This window comes from Canis lupus, chromosome 37, assembly GCF_048164855.1.
Source record: "Canis lupus baileyi chromosome 37, mCanLup2.hap1, whole genome shotgun sequence".
NCBI classification, from domain to species: Eukaryota; Metazoa; Chordata; class Mammalia; order Carnivora; family Canidae; genus Canis; species Canis lupus.
Genome location: NC_132874.1, coordinates 31,722,650 through 31,750,522, shown reverse-complemented (window position 1 = coordinate 31,750,522; position 27,873 = coordinate 31,722,650).

Here is a 27,873-nt window from a genome sequence, read left to right as displayed (position 1 = left end):
GATGGGGACCGGAGCCCCAAATTCAGGTGAAGCCCAGGTGGGGACCACAGTCACCAGATCCAGGGTAGTCTCAGGTGGAGACCAGAATCACCAGGTCCTGGTGAGGTGCAGGTGGCAACCACTCTCACCAAGGCCCGGTGAGGCCCTGGTGGGGACCAGAGTCACGAGGTACATGAGAAGCTAGTAACACTGCAACCACCAGGTCCACAGGATGTCCATGTGGGAACGAGAATTACAAGTTACAGGTGAGGAGCAGGTGGGGATATGAGTCACCATGTCCAGGTGAGACCCTGGTGGGAACCAGTGTCTCCATGTCCAAGTGTGGACCAGGTGAAGACGAGAGTTAATAGGTCCGGCCGCGTCACTGTTGGTGAACAGTGTAACCATATCCTGATGCTACTCAGGTGGGTACCAGATACAAGTCCTGGTGAGTGCCAGTTGGGACCAGAGACATGAGGTCCAGGTGAGGTACCGATGGAAACCACAGTCACCAGGTGAGGTGAGGCCATGCTTAGGATCAGAGTCACCACTTACAGGTGAAGTCCAGGAGGAGCCAGAGTCACATGGCACAGAAGAGGCCAAAGTCAGGACCAGAGTTACCACGATCAGGTCAGTCCCACTGGGAATAGAGTAACCACGTCCCCATGATGCCCAGGTAGAACCACATTTTCCAGGTCCAGGTGCGGCCAACCTAAAGGCCATGCAGTGGAACCTTGTCCCGATGATGCCCAGGTAGGGAAGAGAGTCACCAGGTCCAAATGAGGCCCAGATGGAGCATATTCACTAGGTACAGACGAGGCCCAGTTGAGGAACACAGACACCAGATATGGTTTAAACCTAGAGGGGTACCAGAATCACCTGGTCCAGGTGACATCCAGATGGGGACCAGAGTCTCCAGGCCTGAGTCACGCGCAGAGAGGATAAGAGTCACCAGTTCCAGGTGAGGCCAAGAAAAAGTCCAATGCAATCAGGTCCTGGTCGGGAACAAACTCACCAGGACTGGTTGAGGCCCAGATGGGGTAGAGATTCACCAGGTCCAGGTGAGGCCCAGGAGGTGACCAGAATCCCCGGGTCGGGGAGTGGACCATCTAAGGACCAGATTCACCAGGTTCAAGAGAACCACGTGGGTTCCTGAGTCATCAGGTATGGGTGAAGCTCAGGTGGCAACCCCACTCACCAGGTCCAGGTGAGGCCAACCTGCAAGCCAGAGTCACCAGATCCAAGTGAGGCCCTAGTGGGGACCGGTGTCACCAGGTAAATGTGAGTCTACAAGAAAACAACAGTCACCAGGTCCAGGTGTGTTTCATGTGGGAACGAGAGTCACCAGGTCCAGGTGAGACCCAGGTGGGGACCACAGTCACCAGGTGCAGATTGAGGCCTCGGTGGCGGGACGAGAGTCATCAGGAGCAGTTGAGGCCAAAGTGTGGAGCAAAGTTATCATGTCCAGGTGAGGCCCAGGTGGGGAACAGAATAACCATGTCCCATTGATGTCAGGTGAGAAAAGAGTCACAAGGTCCAAACGAGGCCTAAGTGAGGAGTAGATTCACCAGGTCCTGTTGAGGATCAGCTGAGGACCAGTGTCCCAGCTCCGGGTGAGTCCCAGAGGGGGACCAGAGTCACCCGGTTCTGGTGATATCCTGGTGGGGACAAGAATCACCACGTCCGGGTGAGGCCCAGATGGGGACGAGAATCACTAGGTCCAGATGAGGCCTCGATGTGGAACTGAGAAACCAGGTCCCATGAAGCCCTTATGAGGACCTGATTCACCAGGTCCAGGTGAGGTCCCTGTGGGAACCAGTCACCTCGTCCAGGTGAGGTCCAGGTTGGACCACAGTCACAAGGTCCAGGTGAGGCGCAGGAGGCAACAGGATTCACCAAGTCCAGGTGAGGCCCTGGTGGCGACCAGTCACCAGATCCAGGTGCGGAACAGATGAGGACCAGATTCTCCAGGCCCAATTGAAGCCCAATGGGTGACCAGAGTCACCAGGACTGGGTGAGGCCCAGAGGGGGGACCAGAGTAACCAGTTTAGTTTGAGGCCCAGAATGGGACCAGAGGTCCCTGGTCAAAGAGAGTCCCAGGTGTGGAATAGAGTATCCAGGTCACAATGACGCCTGGGTGAGGACCAGATTCACTAGGGCCATGCAGGCCCAGATCGGGAACAGAATCACTAGGTCCTGGTGAGGCATAGAATAAGACCACATTCAGCAGTATCAGGAGAGCCCTTTGTGAGAACCAGAGCCACTCTATCCAGCTGAGTCCCAGGACCAGGTGAGTCCCACGTGAGGACTAGATTCATCAGGTCGAATTGAGGCATAGCTGGGGACAAGAGTCACCAGGTCTGGGTGCGGCCTAGGTGGGGCAAGATTCAGCAGTTCTGAGTTAGGTCAAAGTGGGGACGAGAGACACCAGGTCCAGGTGAGGCCAAACTGAGGACCAGAGTCACCAGATCCAGGTGAGGTCCATGTTGGAAAAGAGTCACCAGGTCCAGGAGAGGTCCAGGTGGGGTCCAGAGTCACCAGATCCATGTGAAGTCCAGGTGGGGACCAGAGTCACCAGATCCATGTGAAGCCCAGGTGGGGACCAGAGTCACTAGGTCCAGATGAGGCCCAGGTGAGGACCAGAGATACCAGGTACACGTGAGGATCCGGTGGGGATCAGAGGCAACAGGTCCATGTGAGGCCGGCTTGGGGACCATGGTCAACAGGTTTACTTGAGGCCCAGGTGTGGAACACAGTAAGCAGGTCCAAGTGAGTCCCCATTGGTGACAGGAGTCACCACGTCCAGGTGTGAGCCAGGTCCGACCAGGATCACCAGGTCCAGGGAAGGCCCTTGAAAGACCAGAGTCAATAGTTCGAGGTCAGGCGCAGGTGGCAACCAGGGTCAGCCGGTCCAAGTCAGGTCAAAGTGGGGTTCACAGTCACTAGGCCACGGTCAAACCCAGAGTGGGACCAGAGTCACCTGGTCCAGGTGAGGTCCAGTTGTGGAACACAGACACCGGGTCTCAATTTTGCACAGTTGAGGACCATGGTCAACAGGGCCAGGTGAGGCCCAGATGGGGACTGGAGTCCCCAAATCCAGGTGAAGCCCAGGTGGGGACCACAGTCACCAGATCCAGGGTAGTCTCAGGTGCAGACCAGAATCAACAGGTCCATGTGAGGTGCAGGTGGCAACCACACTCACCCGGTCCCGGAGAGGCCCCGGTGGGGACCAGAGACACGAGGTACATGAGAAGCTAGAAACACTGCAGCCACCAGGTCCACATGATGTCCATGTGGGAACGAAAATCACCAGTTACAGGTGAGGACGAGGTGGGGATCCGACTCACCATATCCAGGTGAGACCCAGGTGGGAACTAGTGTCACCATGTCCTCGTGTGCCCCAGGTGAAGACCAGAGTTACTAGGTCAGGCTGGATGAGTGTTAGTGAACAGTGTAATCATATCCTGATGCTACCCAGGTGGGTACCAGAGACACCAGGTCCTTGTGAGGCCCAGGTGTAACCGGAGACATGAGGTCCAGGTGAGGTCTCGATGGGAACCACAGTCACCAGGTCAGGTGAGCCCATGCTTAGGATCAGAGTCACCAGGTACAGGTGAGGCCCAGGTCGAGCCAGAGTCACCTGGTACAGAAGAGGCCAAAGTCAGGACCAGAGTTACCAGGATCAGGTCAGTCCCAGTGGGTAATACAGTAACCATGTCCCAATGATGCCCAGGTAGAATCAGAGTCAGCAGGTCCACCGAGGCGCAGGTGGGGAGAATATTCACTAGGTCCAGGTGAGGCCCAGATGAGGACCAGAGTCACCAGGTCTAGTTGACGCCTAGAGGAGTACCATATTCACCTGGTCTAGGGGACATCCAGATGGGGACCAGAGTCACCATGTCAGGGTTAGGCCCAGAGGGCATCCAGAATCATCATGTCCAGGTGAGGTTCAGGTGTGGGACAGTGTATCCAGGTCATAATGGTCCATATGTGAGGACCAGAGTCACCAGATCTGGGTGAGGCCCAGTTAGGAACAGAGTCACAAGTTCCAGTTGAGGCCAAGAAGGAGTCCACAGCAATCAGGTCCAGGTGGGCATCAAAGTCACCAGGAATGGGTGAGGCCCAGATGGGGACCAGATTCACCAGGTCCCAGTGATTCCAGGTGGTGACAAGGGTTACCAGTCCCGGGTGAGGACCAGGTAAGGACCAGATTCACCAGGTCCAAGTGAGGCCCACGTGAGACCTGTGTCACCAGGTATGGGTGAGGCCCAGGTGGCAAGCCCACTCACCAGGTCTAGGTGAGGCCAACCTGCAGGCCTTGCAGAGGAACCGTGTCCCGATGATGCCCAGGTAGGGACCAGAGGTACGAGGTCCAGGTGACGCCAACCTGCAGGCCATGCAGAGGAACCGTGTCCCGATGATGCCCAGATAGGGACCAGAGTTACCAGGTCAAGAAGAGGCCAACCTGCTGACCATTATGTGGAACCATGTCCCGATGTTGCCCACGTAGGTACCAGAGTCACCAGGTCCAAATGAGGCCCAGATGGAGCATATTCACTAGGTCCAGGTGAGGCCCAGTTGAGGACCAGAGTCACCAGATCTGGTTGAGGCCTAGAGGGGTTCCAGAATCACCTGGTCCAGGTGACATCCAGATGGGGACCAGATCACCAGGTCAGGGTGAGGCCCAGAGAGGTCCCAGAGACATCATGTCCAGGTGAGGCTCAGGTGTGGTACAGAGTATCCAGGTCATAATGGTCCACAGGTGAGGACCAGAGTCACCAGATCTGGGTGAGGCCCAGTTAGCATCAGAGTCAGCAGTTCCAGGTTAGCCAAGAAGGAGTCCACAGCAATCAGGTCCAGGTGGGGAAGAAAGTCAACAGGACTGGGTGAGGCCCAGATGAGGACCAGATTCACCAGGCCCAGGTGATTCCCATGTGGTGACCAGAGTTACCAGTTCCGGGTGACCACCAGGTAAGGACCAGATTCACCAGGTCCAAGTGAGGCCCACGTGGGGACCTGTGTCACTAGGCAAGGGTGAGGCCCAGGTGACAAACCCACTCACCAGTTCCAGGTGAGGCCAACCTGCAGGCCATGCAGAGGAAACAGGTCCCAAAGATGCTCAGGTAGGCACGAGAGTTACAGGTCCAGGTGAGGCCAACCTACAGGCCATGCAGTGGAACCATGTCCCGATGATGCCCAGGTAGGGACCAGAGTTACCAGGTCCAGGTGAGGCCAACCTGCAGGTCATGCAGTGGAACCATGTCCCGATGATGCCCAGGTACGACCAGAGTCACCAGGTCCAAATGAGGCCCAGATGGAGCATATTCACTAGGTCCAGGTGAGGCCCATTTGAGGACCAGAGTCACCAGACCTGGTTTTGGCCCAGAGGGGTACCATAATCCCCTGGTGCTGGTGACATCCATATGGGGACCAGAGTCACCAGGTCAGGTTGATAGAGAGAGGTTCCAGAGTCATCATGTCCAGGGGAGCCTCAGGTATGGAACAGAGTCACCAGGACCAATGATGCCCAGGTGAGGACCAGAGTTACCAGGTACACGAGAGGCCCCGGTGGGGATCAGAGGCAACAGGTCCATGTGAGGCCTGCTTGGGGACCATGGTCAACAGGTCTACTTGAGGCTCAGGTGTGGAACACAGTAACCAGGTCTAGGTGAGTAACCGGTGGTGAAAAAAGTTACGACGTCCAGGTGAGGCCCAGGTGGGGACCAGGATCACCAGGTCCAGGGGAGGCCCTTGAAAGTACCAGAGTCAACAGTACGACGACAGTCGCAGGTGGGAACCAGGGTCAGCAGGTCCAAGTCAGTCCTAAGTGGGGTTCACAGTCACTAGGGCACGGTGAGACCCAGAGGGGGACCAGAGTCGCCTGGTCCAGGTGAGGTCCAGGTGTGGAACACAGTCACCAGGTCCCAATTTTGCCCAGTTGAGTACCATGGTCAACCGGGCCAGGTGAGGCCAAGATGGGGACCGGAGTCCCCAAATCCAGGTGAAGCCCAGGTGGAGACCACAGTCACCAGAACCAGGGTAGTCTCAGGTGCAGACCAGAATCACCAGGTCCAGGTGAGGTGCAGGTGACAAACACACTCACCAGTGCCCGGTGAGGCCCTGGTGGGGACCAGAGTCACGAGGTACATGAGAAGCTAGAAACACTGCAGCCACCAGGTCCACATGATGTCCATTGGGAATGACAATCACCAGTTACAGTTGAGGACCAGGTGGAGCCAGAGTCACCTGGTACAGAAGAGGCCAAAGTCAGGACCAGAGTTACCAGGATCAGGGCAGTCCCAGTGGGGAATAGAGTAACCATGTCCCGATGATGCCCAGGTAGAACCAGAGTCACCAGGTCCAGATGGGGCGCAGGTGGGGAGCATATTCACTAGGTCCCGGTGAGGCCCAGTTGAGGACCAGAGTCACCAGGTCAAGTTGAGGCCTAGAGGGGTACCAGATTCATCTGGTCTTGGTGACATCCAGATGGGACCCATGTCTCCATGTCAGGCTGAGGACCAGAGGGGATCCAGAGTCATCATGTCCAGGTGAGGCTCAGGTGTGGAACAGAGTATCCAGGTCATAATGGTCCACAGGTGAGGACCAGAGTCACCAGGTCTGGGTGAGGCCCAGTAAGGATCAGAGTCAGCAGTTCCAGGTGAGGCCAAGTAGGAGTTCACAGCAAAGAGGTCCAGGCGGGGAGCAAAGTCACCAGGACTGGGTGAGGCCCAGATGGGGACCAGATTCACGAAGTCCAGGTGATTCCCAGGTTGTAAAAAGAGTTACCAGTTCCGGGTGAGGACCAGGATAGGACCAGATTAACCAGGTCCAAGTGAGGCCCACGTGGGGCCTTTGTCACCAGGTATGAGTGAGGCCCAGGTGGCAACCCCACTCACCAGGTCCAGGTGAGGCCAACCTGCAGGCCATGCAGAGGAAATATGTCCCGATGATGCCCAGGTAGGGACTAGAGTTACCAGGTCCAGGTGAGGCCAACCTGCAGGCCATGCAGTGGAACAATGTCCCGATGATGCCCAGGTAGGGACCAGAGTTAACAGGTCCAGGTGAGGCCAACCTGAAGTCCATGCAGTGGAACCATGTCCCGATGATGCCCAGGTAGGGATCAGAATCATCAGGTCCAATGAGATCCAGATGGAGCATATTCACTAGGTCCAGGTGAGGTCCAATGGAGGACGAGAGTCACAGGACCTGTTTGAGGCCTACCGGGGTACCAGAATCACCTGGTCCAGGTGACATCCAGATAGGGACCAGAGTCACCAGGTCAGGATGAGGCCCAGAGAGGTTCCAGAGTCATCATGTCCAGGTGAGGCTCAGGTGTGGAACAGAGTCACCAGGTACCAAAGATGCCGAGGTGAGGAGCAGAGTCACCAGGTCTGGGTAATGCGCACATAGGATCAGAGTCACCAGTTCCAGGTGAGGCCAAGAAAGAGTCCATAGCAATCAGATCCAGGTGGGGAACAAAGTCACCAGGACTGGGTGATGCCCAGATGGGGACCAGATTCACCAGGTCCAGGTGAGGCCCAGGTGTTGACCAGAGACCCCGGGGCTGGGAGACGACCAGGTAAGGACCAGATTCACCAGGTCCAAGAGGCCCAAGCGGGGACCTGTGTCCCCAGGTACGGGTGAGGCACAGGTGGCAACCAAACTCACCAGGTCCACGAGAGGCCATCCTTCGCGCCATGCAGAGGAACCGTGTCCCGATGATGTACATGTAGGAACCAGAGTTACCAGGTCCAGGTGATGCCAACCTGCAGGCCATGCAGTGAAACCATGTCGCGATGATGCCCAGGTAGGGACCAGAGTCACCAGGTCCAAATGAGGCCCAGATGGAGCATATTCACTAGGTCCAGGTGAGTCCCAGTTGAGGACCAGAGTCACCAGATCTGGTTGAGGCTCAGACGGGTACCAGAATCACCTGGTCAAGGTGACATCCAGATGGGGACCAGAGTCACCAGGACAGGGTGAGGCCCAGAGAGGTTCCAGAGTCATCAAGTCCAGGTGAGGTTCAGGTGTGGAACTGAGTCACCAGGTACCAATGATGCCCAGATGAGGACCAGAGTCACCAGATCTGGGTGACGCGCAGATAGGATCAGAGTCACCAGTTCCAGGTGAGGCAAGGAAGAGTCCACAGCAATCAGTTCCAGGTGGGGAACAAAGTAACCAGGACTGGGTGAGGCCCAGATGGGGACCAGTTCACCTTGTCCAAGTGAGGCCCAGGTGATGACCAGAGTCCCCAGGTTGGGAGAAGACGAGGTAAGGACCAGATTCACCAGGTCCAAGAGGCCCACGTGGGGACCTGTGTCACCAGGTATGGGTTAGCCACAGGTGGCATCCCACTCACCAGGTCCAGGTGAGGCCAACCTGCAGGCCATGTGCGGAACCATGTCCCGATGATGCCCAGGTAGGGACGACAGTCACCAGGTCCAAATGAGGCCCAGATGGAGCATATTCACTAGGTCCAGGTGAAGCCCAATTGAGGACCAGAGTCACCAGATCTGGTTGAGGCCTAGAGGGGAACCAGAATCACCTGGTCCAGGTTACATCCTAATGGGGACCAGAGTCACCAAGTCAGGTGAGGCCATGCTTAGGATCAGAGTCACCAGTTCCAGGTGAGGCCCAGGTGGAGCCAGAGTCACCTGGTACAGAAAATGCCAAAGTCAGACCAGTGTTACAAGGATCAGGTCACTCCCAGTGGGGAATAGAGTAACCATGTCCCGATGATGCCCACTTAGAACCAGAGTCATCATGTCAAGATGCGGCGCAGTTGGGGAGCATATTCACTAGGTGCCGGTGAGATCCAGTTGAGGACCAGAGTCACCAGATCTGGTTGAGCCCTATGAGGGTACCAGAATCACCTGGTCCAGGTGACATCGAGATGGGGACCAGAGTCACCAGGTCAGGGCGAGGTCCAGAGGGGATCCAGAGTCATCATGTCCAGGTGAGGCTCAGGTGAGGAACAGAGTATCCAGGTCATAATGGTCCACAGGTGAGGACCAGAGTCACCATATCTGGGAGAGGCCCAGATAGGATCAGAGTTACCACTTCCAGGTGAGGCCAAGAAGGTGTCCAAGGCAATCAGGTCCAAGTGGGGAACAAAGTCACCAGGACTAGGTGATGCCCAGGTGGTGACCAGATTTACCAGTTCCGGGTGAGGACTAGGTAAGGACCACATTCACCAGGTCCTAGTGAGGCCCACGTGGGGACCTGAGTCACCAGGCATGGGTAAGACCCAGGTGGGAACCCCACTCACCAGGTCAAGATGAGGCCAAACTGCAGGCCATGCAGAGGAACCATGTCTCGATGATGCCCAGGTACGGACCAGAGTTACCAGGTCCAGGTGAGGCCAACCAGGAGGCCATGCAGTGGAACCATTTCCCGATGATGCCCAGTGAGTGACCAGAGTCACCAGGTCCAAATGAGGCCCAGATGGAGCATATTCACTATGTCCAGGTGTGGCCCAGTTGAGGACAAGAGTCACCAGACCTGGTTGAGGCCTAGAGGGGTACCAGAATCACCTGGTGCAGGTGACATCCAGATGGGGACCAGATCACCAGGTTTGGGTGAGACCCAGGTGGCAACCCCACTCATCAGGTCCAAGTGAGGCCAACCTGCAGGCCAAAGTCACCAGAACCAGGTGAGGCACTAGTGGGGACCGGAGTCACCAGGTAAATGTGAGTCTACAAGTACACCACAGTCACCAGGTCCAGGTGTGGTTCATGTGGGAACGAGAGTCACCAGGTCCAGGTGAGACCCAGGTGGGGACGACAGTCTCCAGGTCCAGATTGAGGCCTCGGATGGGGCCAGCGTCATCGGGACCAGTTGAGGCCAAAGAATGGAGCAAAGTTATCATGTCCATGTGAGGCCCAGGTGCGGAACAGAGTAACCATGTCCCATTGTTGCCAGGTGGGAAAAGAGTCACAAGTTCCAGACGAGGCCTAAGTGAGGAGTAGATTCACCAGGTCCTGTTGAGGCCGAGTTGAGGACCAGTGACCCCAGCTCCGGGTGAGTCCCGAGGGGGACCAGAGTCACCCGGTTCTGGTGATATCCGGGGGGGATTAGAGTCAGCACTTCAGGGTGAGGCCCAGAGAGGGACGAGAATCACTAGGTCCAGGTGAGGTCCCGATGTGGAACTGAGAAACCAGGTCCCATGATGTCCATATGAGGACCTGAGTCACCAGGTCCAGGTGAGGTCCCTGTGGGAACCAGTCACCTCGTCCAGGTGAGGCCTAGGTGGGACCACAGTCACCAGGTCCAGGTGAGGCCCAGGTATATAAGAGAGTATCCAGGTCCCAATGATGCCTAGGTAAGGACCAGAGTCAACAGGTCCATGAGAGGCCCAAATATGTATCAGAGTCATTGTGTTCCAGGTGAGGCCAGATGCAGACCACAGGAACCAGGTCCAGGAGAGCCCCATATGGGAACCAGAGCCACCAGATCCAGGTGAGGTCCAGGTGGGACCACAGTCACAAGGTCCAGGTAAGGTGCAGGTGGCAACAGGATTCACCAAGTCCAGGTGAGACCCAGGTGGCGACCAGTCACCAATTCCAGGTGTGGACCAGCTAAGGACCAGATTCACCAGGCCCAAGTGAAGCCCAAGGGGTGACCAGAGTCACCAGGTAAGGGTGAGGACCAGAGGGGGAACCAGAGTAACCAGTTTAGTTTGAGGCCCAGAATGGGTCCAGAGGTCCCTGGTCAAAGTGAGGCCCAGGTGTGAAATAGAGTATCCAGGTCCCAATGATTCCTGGGTGAGGACCAGAGTCACTAGGGCCATGCAGGCCCAGATGGGGAACAGAATCACTAGGTCCTGGTGAGGAATAGTATAAGACCACAGTCACCAGTATCAGGTGAGCCCCTTGTGGGAACCAGAGCCACTCTATCCAGCTGAGTCCCAGGTCCATGTGAGGCCCACGTGAGGAGCAGATTCAATAGGTCGAATTGAGGCATAGCTGGGGACAAGAGTCACCAGGTATGGGTGCGGCCTACGTGGGTCAAGATTCAGCAGTTCTGAGTTAGGTCAAAGTGGGCACGAGAGACACCAGGTCCAGGTGAGGCCAAACTGAGGACCAGAGTCACCAGATCCAGGTGAGGTCCAGGGGGGGACCAGAGTCACCAGATCCAGGTGAAGCCCAGGTGGGGACCAGAGTCACTAGGTCCAGATGAGCCCCAGGTGAGGACCAGAGTTACCAGGTACACGTGAGTCCCCAGTGGGGATCGGAGGCAACAGGTCCATGTGAGGCCGGCTTGGGGACCATGGTCAACAGGTCTACTTGAGGCCCAGGTGTGGAACACAGTAAGCAGGTCCTGGTGAGTCCCCATTGGTGACAGGAGTCACCACGTCCAGGTGTGAGCCAGGTCCGACCTGGATCACCAGGTCCAGGGAAGGCCCTTGAAAGAACCAGAGTCAACATTTCGAGGTCAGGCGCAGGTGGCAACCAGGGTCAGCAGGTCCAAGTCAGGCCAAAGTGGGGTTCACAGTCACTAGAGCACGGTGAAACCCAGAGTGGGACCAGAGTCACCTGGTCCAGGTGAGTTCCAGTTGTGGAACACAGCCACCGGGTCCCAATTTTGCACAGTTGAGGACCATGGTCAACAGGGCCAGGTGAGGCCCAGATGGGGACCGGCAGTCCCCAAATCCAGGTTAAGCCCAGGTGGGGACCACAGTCACCAGATCCAGGGTAGTCTCAGGTGCAGACCAGAATCACCAGGTCCATGTGAGGTGCAGGTGGCAACCACACTCACCCGGTCCCAGAGAGGCCCCGCTGGGGACCAGAGACACGACGTACATGAGAAGCTAGAAACACTGCAGCCACCAGGTCCACATGATGTCCATGTGGGAATGAAAATCACCAGTTACAGGTGAGGACCAGGTGGGGATCCGACTCACCATGTCCAGATGAGACCCAGGTGGTAACCAGTGTCACCATGTCCTCGTGTGCCCCAGGTGAAGACCAGAGTTATTAGGTCCGCCTGGATGAGTGTTAGTGAACAGTGTAACCATATCCTGATGCTACCCAGGTGGGTACCAGATACACCAGGTCCTGGTGAGGCCTAGGTGGGACCAGAGACATGAGTTCCAGGTGAGTTCCCATGGGAACCACAGTCACCAGGTCAGGTGAGCCCATGCTTAGGATCAGAGTCACCAGGTACAGGTGAGGCCCAGGTCGAGCCAGAGTCACCTGGTACAGAAGAGGCCAAAGTCAGGACCAGAGTTACCAGGATCAGGTCAGTCCCAGTGGGTAATACAGTAACCATGTCCCAATGATGCCCAGGGAGAATCAGAGTCACCAGGTCCAGCGAGGCGCAGGTGGGTAGAATATTCACTAGGTCCCCGTGAGGCCCAGTTGAGGACCAGAGTCACCAGGTCAAGTTGAGGCCTAGAGGGATACCAGATTCACCTGGTCTAGGTGACATCGGGATGGGGACCAGAGTCATCATGTCATGGTGAGGCCCTGAGGGGATCCAGAGTCATCATGTCCAGGTGAGGTTCAGGTGTGGAACAGAGTATCCAGGTCATAATGGTCCATAGGAGAGGACCAGAGTCACCAGATCTGGGTGAGGCCCACTTAGGATCAGAGTCACCAGTTCCAGGTGAGTCCAAGAAAGAGTCCACAGCAATCAGGTCCAGGTGGGGTGACAAATTCACCAGGATTGGATGTGGACCAGATGGGGACCAAATTAACCTGGTTCAGGTGATTCCCAGGTGGTTAACCGAGTTAGCAGTTTCGGGTGAGGACCAGGTAAGGACCAGATTCACCAGGTCCAAGTGAGGCCCACGTGGGGACCTGTGTCACCAGGCATGGGTGAGGCCAAGGTGGCAACGCCACTCACCAGGTCCAGGTGAGTCCAACCTACAGGCCATGCAGAGGAACCATGTCCCGATGATGCCCAGGTAGGAACTAGAGTTACCGGGTCCAGGTGAGGCCAACCTGCAGGCATGTGTGGAACCATGTCCCGATGATGCCCAGGTAGGGACCAGAGTTACCAGGTCCAGGTGAGGCCAACCTGCAAGTCATGCAGTGGAACCATGTCCCGATGAGGCCCAGGTAGTGACAGAGTCACCAGGTGCAAATTTGGCCCAGATGGAGCATATTCACTAGGTCCAGGTGAGGTCCAGTGGAGGACCAGAGTCACCAGAATTGGTTGAGGTCTAGAGGGGTACGAGAATCACCTGGTCCAGGTGACTTCCAGATGGGACCAGAGTCACCAGGTCAGGATGAGGCCCAGAGAGGTTCCAGAGTCATCATGTCCAGGTGAGGCTCAGGTGTGGAACAGAGTCACCAGGAACCAAAAATGCCCAGGTGAGGACCAGCGTCACCAGGTCTCGGTGACGGGCAGATAGGATCAGAGTCACCAGTTCCAGGTGAGGCGAAGAAAGAGTCCACAGCAATCAGATACAGGTGGGGAACAAATTCAACAGGCCTGGGTGAGGCCCAAATGGGGATCAGATTCACCATGTCTAGGTAGGCTCAGGTGGTGACCAGAGACCCCGGGGCTGGGAGACGACCAGGTAAGGACCAGATACCAGGTCTAAGAGGCCCACGAGGGGACCTGACTCACCAGGTATGGGTGAGGCCCAGGTGGCAACCCCACTCACCATGTCCAGGTTAGGCCAACCTGCATGTCAAAGTCACCAGATCCACGTGAGGCCCTAGTCGGCACCGGAGAAGGCAGGTAAAAGTGAGTCTACAAGAACACCACAGTCACCAGGACCAGGTGTGGTTCATGTGGGAACGAGAGTCACCAGTTCCAGGTGAGACCCAGTTGGGGACGACAGTCACCAGGTCCAGATTGAGGCCTAGGTTGGGGGACGAGAGTCATCAAAGCCAGTTGAGGCCAAAGTGTGCAGGAAAGTTATCATGTCCAGGTGAGGCCCAGATGGGGAACAGAGTAACCATATCCCAATAATGCCAGGTGGGAAAATAGTCACAAGGTCCAGACGAAGCCTAAGTTTGGAGTAGATTCATCAGGTCCTGTTGAGGCCCAGCTGAGGACCAGTGTCCCCAGGTCCGGGTGTGTCACCCGGTTCTGGTGATATCCAGGTGGGGACCAGAGTCACCAGAACTGGGTGAGGCCCTACTGGGGACTGGAATCACCAGGGAAATGTGAGTCTACAAGAACACCACAGTCACCAGGTCCAGGTGTTGTTCATGTGGGAACGAGAGTCACCAGGTCCAGGAGAGACCCAGGTGGGGACCACAGTCACCAGGTCCAGATTGAGTCCTATGTCGGGGGACCAGAGTCATCAGCACCAGTTGAGGCCAAAGTGTGGAGAAAAGTTACCATGTCCAGGTGAGGCCCAGATGAGGAACAGAGTAACCATGTCCCATTGATGCCAGGTGGGAAAAGAGTCAAAAGGTCCAGACGAGGCCAAAGTGAGGAGTAGATTCAATAGGTCCTGTTGAGGCCCTGTTTAGGACCGGTGTCCCCAGCTCCAGGTGGGACCCAGAGAGGGACCAGAGTCACCCGGTTCTGGTGATATCAGGTGGGGACCACAGTCACCACGTCAGGGAGAGGCCCAGAGGGGGATGAGAATCACTAGGTCCAGGTGAGGCCCCGATGTGGAACTGAGAAACCAGGTCCCATGATGCCCATATGAGGACCTGAGTCACCAGGTCCAGGTGAGGGCCCTGTGGGAACCAGTCACATCGTCCAGGTGAGGCCCACGTGGGACCACAGTAACCAGGTCCAGGTGAGGCCCAGGTATATAAGAGAGTATCCAGGTCCCAATGATACCCAGGTAAGGACCAGAGTCAACAGATCCAGGAGAGGCCCAAACATGGATCAGAGTCATTTTTTTCCAAGCGAGGCCAGATGGAGACCAAGGAACCAGGTAGAGGAGAACCCCATATGTGAACCAGAGCCACCAGATCCAGGTAAGGTCCAGGTAGGACCACAGTCACAAGGTCCAGTTGAGGCGCAGGTGGCAACAGGATTCACCAAGTCCAGGTGAGGCCCAGGTGGCGACCAGTCACAACATCCAGGTGCGGACCAGCTAAGGACCAGATTCACCAGGCCCAAGTGAAAACCAAGGGGTGACCAGAGTCACCACGTAAGTGTGAGTACTAGAGGGGGAACCAGAGTAAGCAGTTTAGTTTGAGGCCCAGAATGGAACCAGAGGTCCCTGGTCAAAGTGAGGCTCAGGTGTGGAATAGAGTATCCAGGTCCCAATGATGCCTGGGTGAGGACCAGAGTCACTAGGGCCATGCAGGCCCAGATGGGGAACAGAATCACTAGGTCCTGGTGAGGCATAGGATAAGACCACAGTAACCAGTATCAGGTGAACCACTTGTGGGAACCAGAGCCACTCTGTCCAGCTGAGTCCCAGGTCCATGTGAGGCCCACGTGAGGACCAGATTCATCAGATCGAATTGAGGCATAGCTGGGGACAAGAGTCACCAGGTTTGGGTGTGGCCTAGGTGGGGCAAGATTCAGCAGTTCTGAGTTAGGTCAAAGTGGGGACGAGAGACACCAGGTCCAGGTGAGGCCAAACTGAGGACCAGATTCACCAGATCCAGGTGAGGTCCATGTTGGAAAGAGAGTCACCAGGTCCAGGAGAGGTCCATGTGGGGACCAGAGTCACCAGATCCAGGTGACTTCCAGGTGGGGACCAGAGTCACCAGATCCATGTGAGGCCCAAGTGTGGACCAGAGTCACTAGGTCCAGATGAGGCCCAGGTGAGGACCAGAGTTACGAAATACACGTGAGGCCCCGGAGGGGATCAGAGGCAACAGGTCCTTGTGAGGCCGGCTTGGGGACCTTGGTGAACAGGTCTATTTGAGGCCCAGGTTTGGAAAACAGTAACCAAGTCCAGGTGAGTCCCCGGTGGTGACAATTTTCATCACGTCCAGGAGAGGCCCAGGTGGGGACCAGGATCACCAGGTCTAAGTAGTCCCTGGAAAGAACCAGAGTCAACATTTCGAGGTCAGGCGCAGGTGGCAGCCATGGTCAGAAGGGCCAAGATAGGCCAAAGTGGGGTTCACAGTCACTAGGGCACGGTGAGACCGAGAGGCGGACCAGAGTCATCTGGTCCAGGTGAGGTCCAGTTGTGGAACACAGTCACCGGGTCCCAATTTTGCCCAGTTGAGGACCATGGTCAACAGGGCCAGGTGAGACCCAGATGGGGACAAGAGTCCCCAAATCCAGGTGAAGCTCAGGTGGGGACCAGAGTCACCAGATCCAGGTGAAGCCCAGGTGGGGACCACTGTCACCAGATCCAGGGTAGTCTCAGGTGCAGACCAGAATCACCAGGTACAGGTGAGGTGCAGGTGGCAACCACACTCACCAGGTCCCGGTGAGGCCCTGGAGGGGACCAGAGTCACGAGGTACATGAGAAGCTAGAAACACTGCAGCCACCAGGTCCACGTGATGTCCATGCTGGAATGAGAATCACCAGTTACAGGTGAGGACCAGGTGGGGATCCGACTCACCATGTCCAGGTGATACCCAGGTTGGAACCAGTGTCACCATGTCCAGGTGTGGCCCAGGTGAAGACCAGAATTAATAGGTATGGCTTGGTCACTATTAGTGAACAGTGTAACCATATCCTGATGCTACCCATGTGGGTACCAGAGACACCGGGTCCTGGTGTGGCCCAGGTGGGACCAGAGACATGAGGTCCAGGTGAGGTCCCGATGGGAACCACAGTCACCAGGTCAAGTGAGGCCATGCTTAGGATCAGAGTCACCAGTTACAGGTGAGGCCCAGGTGGAGCCAGAGTCACCTGGTACAGAAGAGGCCAAAGTCAGGACCAGAGTTACCAGGATCAGGTCAGTCCCAGTGGGGAATAGAGTCACCATGTCTCGATGATGCCCAGGGAGAACCAGAGTCAACACGTCCAGATGATGCGAAGGTGGGGAGCATGCTCACTAGGTCCCGGTGAGTCCAAGTGAGGACCAGATTTACCAGGTCAAGTTGAGGCCTAGAGGGATACCAGATTCACCTGGTCTAGGTGACATCCAGATGGGGACCTGAGTCATCATGTCAGGCTGAGGCCCAGAGGGGATCTAGAGTCATCATGTCCAGGTGAGGCTCAGGTGTGGAACAGAGTATCCAGGTCATAATGGTCCACAGGAAGGAACAGAGTCACCAGATCTGGGTGAGGCCCAGTTAAGATCAGAGTCACCAGTTCCAGGTGAGGCCAAGAAGGAGTCCACAGCAATCAGGTCCAGGTGGGGAACAAAGTCACCAGGACTGGATGAGGCCCGGATGGGGACCAGATTCTCCAGGTCCAGGTGATTCCCAGGTGGTTACCAGAGTTACGAGTTCCGGGTGAGGACCAGGTAAGGACCAGATTCACCAAGTCCAAGAGAGGCCCACGTGGGGACCTGTGTCACCAGGCATGTGTGAGACCCAGGAGACAACCCCACTCACCAGGTCCAGGTGAGGCCAACATGCAGGCCATGCAGAGGAACCCTGTCCCGATGATGCCGAGGTAGGGACTAGAGTTCTCAGGTCCAGGTGAGGCCAACCTACAGGCCATGCAGTGGATCCATGTCCCGATAATGCCCAGGTAGGGACCAGAATCACCAGGTCCAATGAGGCCCAGATGGAGCATATTCACTAGGTCCAGGTGAGGTCCAGTGGAGGACCGAGTCACCAGACTTGGTTGAGGTCTAGAGGGGTACGAGAATCACCTTGTCCAGGTGACTTCCAGATGGGGACCAGAGTCACCAGGTCAGGATGAGGCCCAGAGAGGTTCCAGAGTCATCATGTCCAGGTGAGGCTCAGGTGTGGAACAGAGTCACCAGGTACCAAAAATGCCCAGGTGAGGACCAGCGTCACCAGGTCTCGGTGACGGGCAGATAGGATCAGAGTCACCAGTTCCAGGTGAGGCGAAGAAAGAGTCCACAGCAATCAGATACAGGTGGGGAACAAGTCAACAGGCCTGGGTGAGGCCCAGATGGGGATCAGATTCACCATGTCCAGGTAGGCTCAGGTGGTGACCAGAGACCCCGGGGCTGGGAGAAGACCAGGTCAGGACCAGATTACCAGGTCCAAGAGGCCCACGAGGGGACCTGACTCACCGAGTATGGGTGAGGCCCAGGTGGCAACCCCACTCACCATGTCCAGGTGAGGCCAACCTGCATGCCAAAGTCACCCGATCCACGTGAGGCCCTTGTCGGCACCGGAGAAGGCAGGTAAAAGTGAGTCTACAAGAACACCACAGTCACCAGGTCCAGGAGAGGTCCATGTGGGGACCAGAGTCACCAGATCCAGGTGACTTACAGGTGGGGACCAGAGTCACCAGATCCATGTGAGGCCCAGGTGTGGACCAGAGTCACTAGGTCCAGATAAGGCCCAGGTGAGGACCAGAGTTACGAAATACATGTGAGGCCCCGGTGGGGATCAGAGGCAACAGGTCCTTGTGAGGCCGGCTTGGGGACCTTGGTGAACAGGTCTATTTGAGGCCCAGGTTTGGAAAACAGTAACCAAGTCCAGGTGAGTCCCCGGTGGTGACAATTTTCATCACGTCCAGGAGAGGCCCAGGTGGGGACCAGGATCACCAGGTCTAAGTAGTCCCTGGAAAGAACCAGAGTCAACATTTCGAGGTCAGGCGCAGGTGGCAGCCATGGTCAGAAGGGCCAAGATAGGCCAAAGTGGGGTTCACAGTCACTAGGGCACGGTGAGACCGAGAGGCGGACCAGAGTCATCTGGTCCAGGTGAGGTCCAGTTGTGGAACACAGTCACCGGGTCCCAATTTTGCCCAGTTGAGGACCATGGTCAACAGGGCCAGGTGAGACCCAGATGGGGACAAGAGTCCCCAAATCCAGGTGAAGCTCAGGTGGGGACCAGAGTCACCAGATCCAGGTGAAGCCCAGGTGGGGACCACTGTCACCAGATCCAGGGTAGTCTCAGGTGCAGACCAGAATCACCAGGTCCAGGTGAGGTGCAGGTGGCAACCACACTCACCAGGTCCCGGTGAGGCCCTGGAGGGGACCAGAGTCACGAGGTACATGAGAAGCTAGAAACACTGCAGCCACCAGGTCCACGTGATGTCCATGCTGGAATGAGAATCACCAGTTACAGGTGAGGACCAGGTGGGGATCCGACTCACCATGTCCAGGTGATACCCAGGTTGGAACCAGTGTCACCATGTCCAGGTGTGGCCCAGGTGAAGACCAGAATTAATAGGTATGGCTTGGTCACTATTAGTGAACAGTGTAACCATATCCTGATGCTACCCATGTGGGTACCAGAGACACCGGGTCCTGGTGTGGCCCAGGTGGGACCAGAGACATGAGGTCCAGGTGAGGTCCCGATGGGAACCACAGTCACCAGGTCAAGTGAGGCCATGCTTAGGATCAGAGTCACCAGTTACAGGTGAGGCCCAGGTGGAGCCAGAGTCACCTGGTACAGAAGAGGCCAAAGTCAGGACCAGAGTTACCAGGATCAGGTCAGTCCCAGTGGGGAATAGAGTCACCATGTCTCGATGATGCCCAGGGAGAACCAGAGTCAACACGTCCAGATGATGCGAAGGTGGGGAGCATGCTCACTAGGTCCCGGTGAGTCCAAGTGAGGACCAGATTTACCAGGTCAAGTTGAGGCCTAGAGGGATACCAGATTCACCTGGTCTAGGTGACATCCAGATGGGGACCTGAGTCATCATGTCAGGCTGAGGCCCAGAGGGGATCTAGAGTCATCATGTCCAGGTGAGGCTCAGGTGTGGAACAGAGTATCCAGGTCATAATGGTCCACAGGAAGGAACAGAGTCACCAGATCTGGGTGAGGCCCAGTTAAGATCAGAGTCACCAGTTCCAGGTGAGGCCAAGAAGGAGTCCACAGCAATCAGGTCCAGGTGGGGAACAAAGTCACCAGGACTGGATGAGGCCCGGATGGGGACCAGATTCTCCAGGTCCAGGTGATTCCCAGGTGGTTACCAGAGTTACGAGTTCCGGGTGAGGACCAGGTAAGGACCAGATTCACCAAGTCCAAGAGAGGCCCACGTGGGGACCTGTGTCACCAGGCATGTGTGAGACCCAGGAGACAACCCCACTCACCAGGTCCAGGTGAGGCCAACATGCAGGCCATGCAGAGGAACCCTGTCCCGATGATGCCGAGGTAGGGACTAGAGTTCTCAGGTCCAGGTGAGGCCAACCTACAGGCCATGCAGTGGATCCATGTCCCGATAATGCCCAGGTAGGGACCAGAATCACCAGGTCCAATGAGGCCCAGATGGAGCATATTCACTAGGTCCAGGTGAGGTCCAGTGGAGGACCGAGTCACCAGACTTGGTTGAGGTCTAGAGGGGTACGAGAATCACCTTGTCCAGGTGACTTCCAGATGGGGACCAGAGTCACCAGGTCAGGATGAGGCCCAGAGAGGTTCCAGAGTCATCATGTCCAGGTGAGGCTCAGGTGTGGCACAGAGTCACCAGGTACCAAAAATGCCCAGGTGAGGACCAGCGTCACCAGGTCTCGGTGACGGGCAGATAGGATCAGAGTCACCAGTTCCAGGTGAGGCGAAGAAAGAGTCCACAGCAATCAGATACAGGTGGGGAACAAGTCAACAGGCCTGGGTGAGGCCCAGATGGGGATCAGATTCACCATGTCCAGGTAGGCTCAGGTGGTGACCAGAGACCCCGGGGCTGGGAGAAGACCAGGTCAGGACCAGATTACCAGGTCCAAGAGGCCCACGAGGGGACCTGACTCACCGAGTATGGGTGAGGCCCAGGTGGCAACCCCACTCACCATGTCCAGGTGAGGCCAACCTGCATGCCAAAGTCACCCGATCCACGTGAGGCCCTTGTCGGCACCGGAGAAGGCAGGTAAAAGTGAGTCTACAAGAACACCACAGTCACCAGGTCCAGGTGTGGTTCATGTGGGAACGAGAGTCACCAGTTCCAGGTGAGACCGAGGTGGGGACGACAGTCACCAGGTCCAGATTGAGGCCTAGGTTGGGGGACGAGAGTCATCAAGACCAGTTGAGGCCAAAGTGTGCAGCAAAGTTATCATGTCCAGGTGAGGCCCAGGTGGGGAACAGAGTAACCGTATCCCATTGATGCCAGGTGGGAAAAGAGTCACAAGGTCCAGACGAAGCCTAAGTTTGGAGTAGATTCACCAGGTCCTGTTGAGGCCCAGCTGAGGACCAGTGTCCCCAGCTCCGGGTGTGTCACCCGGTTCTGGTGATATCCAGGTGGGGACCAGTGTCACAAGTCAGGGTGAGGCCCAGTGGGGGACGAGATTCACTAGGTCCAGCTGAGGCCCCAATGTGGAACTGTGAAACCAGGTCCCAAGATTCCCATATGAGGACCTGAGTCACCAGGTCGAGGTGATGTCTCTGTGGGAACCAGTCACCCCGTCCAGGTGAGGCAGGGGTGGGACCACAGTAACTAGGTCCTGGTGAGGCCCAGGTACATAAGAGAGTATCCAGGTCCAAATGATGCCCAGGTAAGGACCAGAGTCAACAGGTCCAGGAGAGGCCCAAATATGGATCAGAGTCATTGTGTTCCAGGTAAGCCAGATGGAGACCACAGGAACCAGGTCCAGGAGAGCCCCATATGGGAACCAGAGCCACCAGATCCAGGTGAGGTCCAGGAGGGACCACAGTCACAAGGTCCAGTTGAGGCGCAGGTGGCAACACGATTCACCAAGTCCAGGTGAGGCCCACGTGTTGACCTGTCACCAGATCTAGGTGCGGACCAGATAATAACCAGATTCACCAGGCCCAAGTGAATCCCAAGGGGTGACCAGATTTTCCAGGTAAGGGTGAGGACCAGAGTGTGAACCAGAGTAACCAGTTTAGTTTGAGGCCCAGAATGGGACCAGAGGTTCCTGGACAAAGTGATGCCCAGGTGTGGAATAGAGTATCCAGGTCCCAATGATGCCTGGGTGAGGACGAGAGTCACTAGGGACATGAAAGCCCAGATGGGGAACAGAATCACTAGGTCCTGGTGAGGCATAGAATAAGACCACTGGTGAATAAGTCACCAGTATCAAGTGAGCCCCTTGTGGGAACCAGAGCCACTGTATCCAGCTGATTCCCAGGTCCATGTGAGGCCCACGTGAGGACCAGATTCATCAGGTCGAATTGAGGCATAGCTGGGGTCAAGAGTCAACAGGTCTGGGTGCGGCCTAGGTGTGGCAAGATTCAGTAGTTCTGAGTTAGGTCAAAGTGGGGACGAGAGACACCAGGTACAGGTGAGGCCAAAGGGAGAACCAGAGTCACTTGATCCAGCTGAGGTCCATGTTGGAAAGAGGTCACCACGTCCAGGAGAGGTCCATGTGGCGACCAGAGTCACCAGATCCAGGTGAAATCCAGGAGGGGACCAGAGACACCAGATCCAGGTGAAGCCCAGGTGGTGACCAGAGTCACTAGGTCCAGATGAGGCCCAGGTGAGGACCAGAGTTACCAGGTACACGTGAGGCCCCGGTTGGGATCAGAGGCAACAGGTCCATGTGCGGCCGGCTTGGGGAAATGGTCAACAGGTGTACTTGAGGCCCAGGTGTGGAACACAGTAAGCAGGTCCAGGTGAGTCCCCGGTGGTGAGAAGTGTCACCACATCCAGGTGAGACCCAGGTGGGGACCAGGATCACCAGGTAAAAGGGAGGCCCTAAAGAAAGAGAGACAACAGTTCGAGTTCAGGTGCAGGTGGCAACCAGGGTCAGCAGGTCCAAGTCAGGCCAAAGTGAGGTTCAAAGTCACTAGGGCACGGTGAGACCCAGACAGGGACCAGAGTCACCTGGTGCAGGTGAGGTCCAATTGTGGAACACAGTCACCGGATCCCAATTTTGCCCAGTTGAGAACCATGGTCAACAGGGCCAGGTGAGGCCAAGATTGGGATTGGAGTCCCCAAATCCTGGCGAAGCCCAGGTGGGGACCACAGTCACCAGATCCAGGGTAGTCTCAGGTGCACACCAGAATCACCAGGTCCAGGTGAGGTGCAGGTGGCAACCACACTCACCAGGACCGGGTGGGGCCCTGGTGAGGACCAGAGTCACGAGGTACATGAGAAGCTAGAAACACTGCAGCCACCAGGTCCACATGATGTCCATGTGGGAACAAGAATCACCAGTTACAGCTGAGGACCAGGTGGGGATCCGACTCACCATGTCCAGTTGAGACCCAGGTGGGAGCCAGTATCACCATGACCAGGTGTGGTCCAGGTGAAGACTAGAGTTAATAGGTCCGGCTGGGTCACTGCTAGTGAACAGTGTAACGATATCCTGATGCTACACAGGTGGGTACCAGAGACACCTGGTCCTGGTGACCCCGAGAAGGGACCAGAGACCTGAGGTCCAGTTGAGGTCCCGATGGGAACCACAGTCACCATGTCAGATGAGGCCATGCTTAGAATCAGTGTCACCAGTTACAGGTGAGGCCCAGGTGGAGCCAGAGTCACCTGGTATAGAAGAGGCCAAAGTCAGGACAGAGTTACAAGGATCAGGGCAGTCCCAGTGGGGAATAGAGTAACCATGTCCCAATGATTCCCATGGTTGAAACAGAGTCGCCAGGACCAGATGAGGCGCAGGTGGGGAGCATAATCACTAGGTCCCGGTGTGGCCCAGTTGAGGACCAGAGTCACCAGGTCAAGTTGAGGCCTAGAGGTGTACCAGATTCCCCCGGTCTAGGTGACATCCAGATGGGGACCATACTCACCATGTCAGGGTGAGGCCCAAAGGGGATCCAGAGTCATCATGTCCAGGTGAGGCTCAGGTGTGGAACAGAGTATCCTGGTCATAATGCTCCACAGGTGAGGACCAGAGTCACCAGATCTGGGTGAGGCCCAGTAAGGATCAGAGTCAGCAGTTCCAAGTGAGGCCAAGTAGGAGTCCACAGCAATCAGGTCCAGGTGGGGATCAAAGTAACCAAGCCTGGGTGAGGCCCAGATGGGGACCAGATTCACAAGACCCAGGTGATTCCCAGGTGGTGACCAGAGTTAGCAATTCCGGGTGAGGAGCAGGTAAGGACCAGATTCACCAGGTCCAAGTGAGGCCCACGTGGGGCCTTTGTCACCAGGTATGAGTGAGGCCCAGGTGGCAACCCCACTCACCAGGTCCAGGTGAGGCCAACCTTCAGGCCAGAGTCACCAGATCCACGTGAGGCCCTAGTGGGGACTGGAGTCACCAGGTAAATGTGCGTCTACAAGAACACCACAGTCACCAAGTCCAGGTGTGGTCATGTGGGAACGAGAGACACCAGGTCCAGGTGAGACCCAGGTGGGGACCACAGTCACCAGGTCCAGATTGAGGGCTAGGTGGGGGGACCAGAGTCATCAGGACCAGTTGAGGCCAAAGTGTGGAGCAAAGTTATCATGTCCAGGTGAGGCCCAGGTGGGGAACAGCGTAACCATGTCCCATTGATGCCAGGTGGGAAAAGAGTCACAAGGTCCCGGTGAGGCACAGGTGGCAACAGGATTCACAAGTCCAGGTGAGGCCCAGGTGGCGACCAGTCACCAGATCCATGTGAGGACCAGCTAAGGACCAGATTCACCAGGCCCAGGTTAAGCCCAAGGGGTGACCAGCGTCACCAGGTAAGGGTGAGGCCCAGAGGGGGAACCAGAGTAACCAGTTTAGTTTGAGGCCCAGAATGGGACCAGAGTTCCCTGGTCAAAGTGAGGCCCAGGTGTGGAATAGAGTATCCAGGTCCCAATGATGCCTTGGTGAGGATCAGAGTCAATAGGGCCATGCAGGCCCAAATGGGGAACAGAATCACTTGGTCCTGGTGAGCCATAGAATAAGACCACAGTCAGCAGTATCAGGTGAGCCCCTTGTGGGAACCAGAGCCACTCTATCCAGCTGAGTCCCAGGTCCATGTGAGGCCCACGTGAGGACCAGATTCATCAGGTCGAATTGAGGCATAGCTGGGGACAAGAGTCACCAGGTCTGCGTGCGGCCTCGGTGGGGCAAGATTCAGCAGTTCTGAGTTAGGTCCAAGTGGGGACGAGAGACACCAGGTCCATGTGAGACCAAACTGAGGACCAGAGTCACCAGATCCAGGTGAGGTCCATGTTGGAAAGAGAGTCACCAGGTCCAGGAGAGGTCCAGGTGGGGACCAGAGTCACCAGATCCAGGTGAAGTCCCGGTGGGGACCAGAGTCAACAGATCCAAGTGAAGCCCAGGTGGGGACCAGAGTCACTAGGTCCAGATGAGGCCCAGGTGAGGACCAGAGTTACCAGGTACACGTGAGGCCACGGTGGGAATCAGAGGCAACAGCTCCATGTGAGGCCGCCTTGGGGACCATGGTCAACAGTTGTATTTGAGGCCCATGTGTGGAACACAGTAACCAGGTCCAGGTGAGTCCCCGGTGGTGACAAGAGTCACCACGTCCAAGTGATACCCAGGTGGGGACCAGGATCACCAGATACAGGGGAGGCCCTTGAAAGAACCAGAGTCAACAGTTCGAGGTCAGGCACAGGTAGCAACCAAGGACAGCAGGTCCAAGTCAGGCCAAAGTGGGGTTCAGAGTCATTAGGGCACGGTGAGACCCAGAGGGGGACCAGAGTCACATGGCCCAGGTGAGGTCCAGTTGTGGAACAAAGTCTCCGGGTCCCAATTTTGCACAGTTGAGGACCATCGTCAACAGGGCCAGGTGTGGCCCAGATGGGGACCGGAGTCCCCAAATCCAGGTGAAGCCCAGGTGGAGACCACAGTCACCAGATCCAGGGTAGTCTCAGGTGCAGGCCAGAATCACCAGGTCCAGGTGAGGTGCAGGTGGCAACCACACTCATCAGGTCCCGGTGAGGCCCTGGTGGGGACCAGAGTCACGAGGTACATGAGAAGCTAGAAACACTGCAGCCCCCAGATCCACATGATGTCCATGTGGGAACGAGAATCACCAGTTACAGGTGAGGACCAGGTGGGGATCCGACTCACCATGTACAGGTGAGACCTAGGTGGGAGCCAGTGTCACCATGTCCAGGTGTGGCCCAGGTGAAGACTAGAGTTAATAGGTCCAGCTGGGTCACTGTTAGTGAACAGTGTAACCATATCCTGATGCTACCCAGGTGGGTACCAGAGACACCAGTTCCTGGTGACCCCGAGATGGGACCAGAGACCTGAGGTCCAGTTGAGGTCCCCATTGGAACCACAGTCCCCATGTCAGGTGAGGCCATGCTTTGAATCAGAGTCACCAGTTACAGGTGAGGCCCAGGTGGAGCCAGAGTCACCTGGTATAGAAGAGGGCAAAGTCAGGACCAGAGTTACAATGATCAGGCAGTCCCAGTGGGGAATTGAGTAACCATGTACCGGTGATGCCCAGGTAGAACCAGAGTCACCAGGTCCAGATGAGGCGCAGGTGGGGACCATGTTCACTAGGTCCCGGTGAGGCCCAGTTGAGGAACAGAGTCACCAGGTCAAGTTGAGGCCTAGAGGGGTACCAGATTCACCTGGTCTAGGTGCCGTCCAGATGGGGACCAGAGTCACCATGTCAGGGAGAGGCCCAGAGGGGATCCAGTGTCATCATGTCCAGGTGAGTCTCAGGTGTGGAACAGAGTATCCAGGTCATAATGGTTCACAGGTGAGGACCAGAGTCACCAGATCTGGGTTAGGCCCAGTTAGGATCAGAGTCAGTAGTTCCCGGTGAGGCTAAGAAGGAGTCCACAGCAATCAGGTCCAGGTGGGGAAAAAAGTCACCAGGACTGGGTGAGGCCCAGATGGGGACACAGATTCACCAGGTCCAGGTGATTCCCAGGTGGTGACCAGAGTTACCAGATTCACCAGGTCCAGGTGATTCCCAGGTGGTGACCAGAGTTACCAGATTCACCAGGTCCAGGTGATTCCCAGGTGGTGACCAGAGTTACCAGATTCACCAGGTCCAGGTGATTCCCAGATGGTGACCAGTGTTACCAGGTACGGGTGAGGACCAGGTAAGGACGAGAATCACCAGGTCAAACTGGGCCCACGGGGGAGCTGTGTCACCATGTATGTGTGAGGCCCAGGTGCCAACCCCACTCACCAGCTCGATGTGAGGCCAACCTGCAGGCCATGTAGAGGAACAATGTCCCGATGATACCCAGGTAGGGACCAGAGTTACCAGGTCCAGGTTAGGCCAACCTGAAGGCCATGCAGCTGAACCATGTCCCGATGATGTCCATGAAGGGAGCAGAGTCACCAGGTCCAAATGAGGCCCAGTTGGAGCATATTCACTAGGTCCATGTGAGGCCCAGTTGAGGACCAGAGTCACCAGATCTGGTTGAGTATTAGAGTGGTACAAGAATCACCTGGTCCAGTTGACATCCAGATGGGGACAAGAGTCACCAGGTCAGGTTGAGGCCCAGAGAGGTTCCAGAGTCATCATGTCCAGGTGAGACTCAGGTGTGGAACAGCGTCACCAGGTACCAATGATGCCCAGGTGAGGACCAGAGTCACCAGGTCTCGGTGACGCTCAGATAGGATCAGAGCCACCAGTTCCAGGTAAGACCAAGAAAGAGTCCACAGCAATCAGGTCCAGGTGGGGAACAAAGTCACCAGTAATGGGTGAGGCCCAGATGGAGACCAGATTCACTCACCAGGTCCAGGTGAGGTCCAGGTGGTGACCGGAGTCCCCGGGTCTAGTAGAGGACCAGGTAAGGACCAGATTCTCCAGGTCCAAGAGGCACACGTGGGAATCTGAGTCACCAGGTATGGGTGTGTCCTAGGTGGCATCCCCACTCACCAGGTCCAGGTGAGGCCATCCTGCAGGCCAGAGTCACCAGATCCACGTGAGGCCCAGTGGGGACCAGAGTCACTAGGTAAATGTGAGTCTACAAGAACACCACAGTCACCAGGTCCAGGTGTGTTTCATGTAGGAACAAGAGTCACCAGGTCCAGGAGAGACCCAGGTGGGGACCACAGTTACCAGGTCCAGATTGAGGCCTAGGTGTGGGGACCAGATTCATCAGAACCAGTTGAGGCCAAAGTGTGGAGCAAAGTTATCATATCCAGGTGAGGCCCAGTTGGG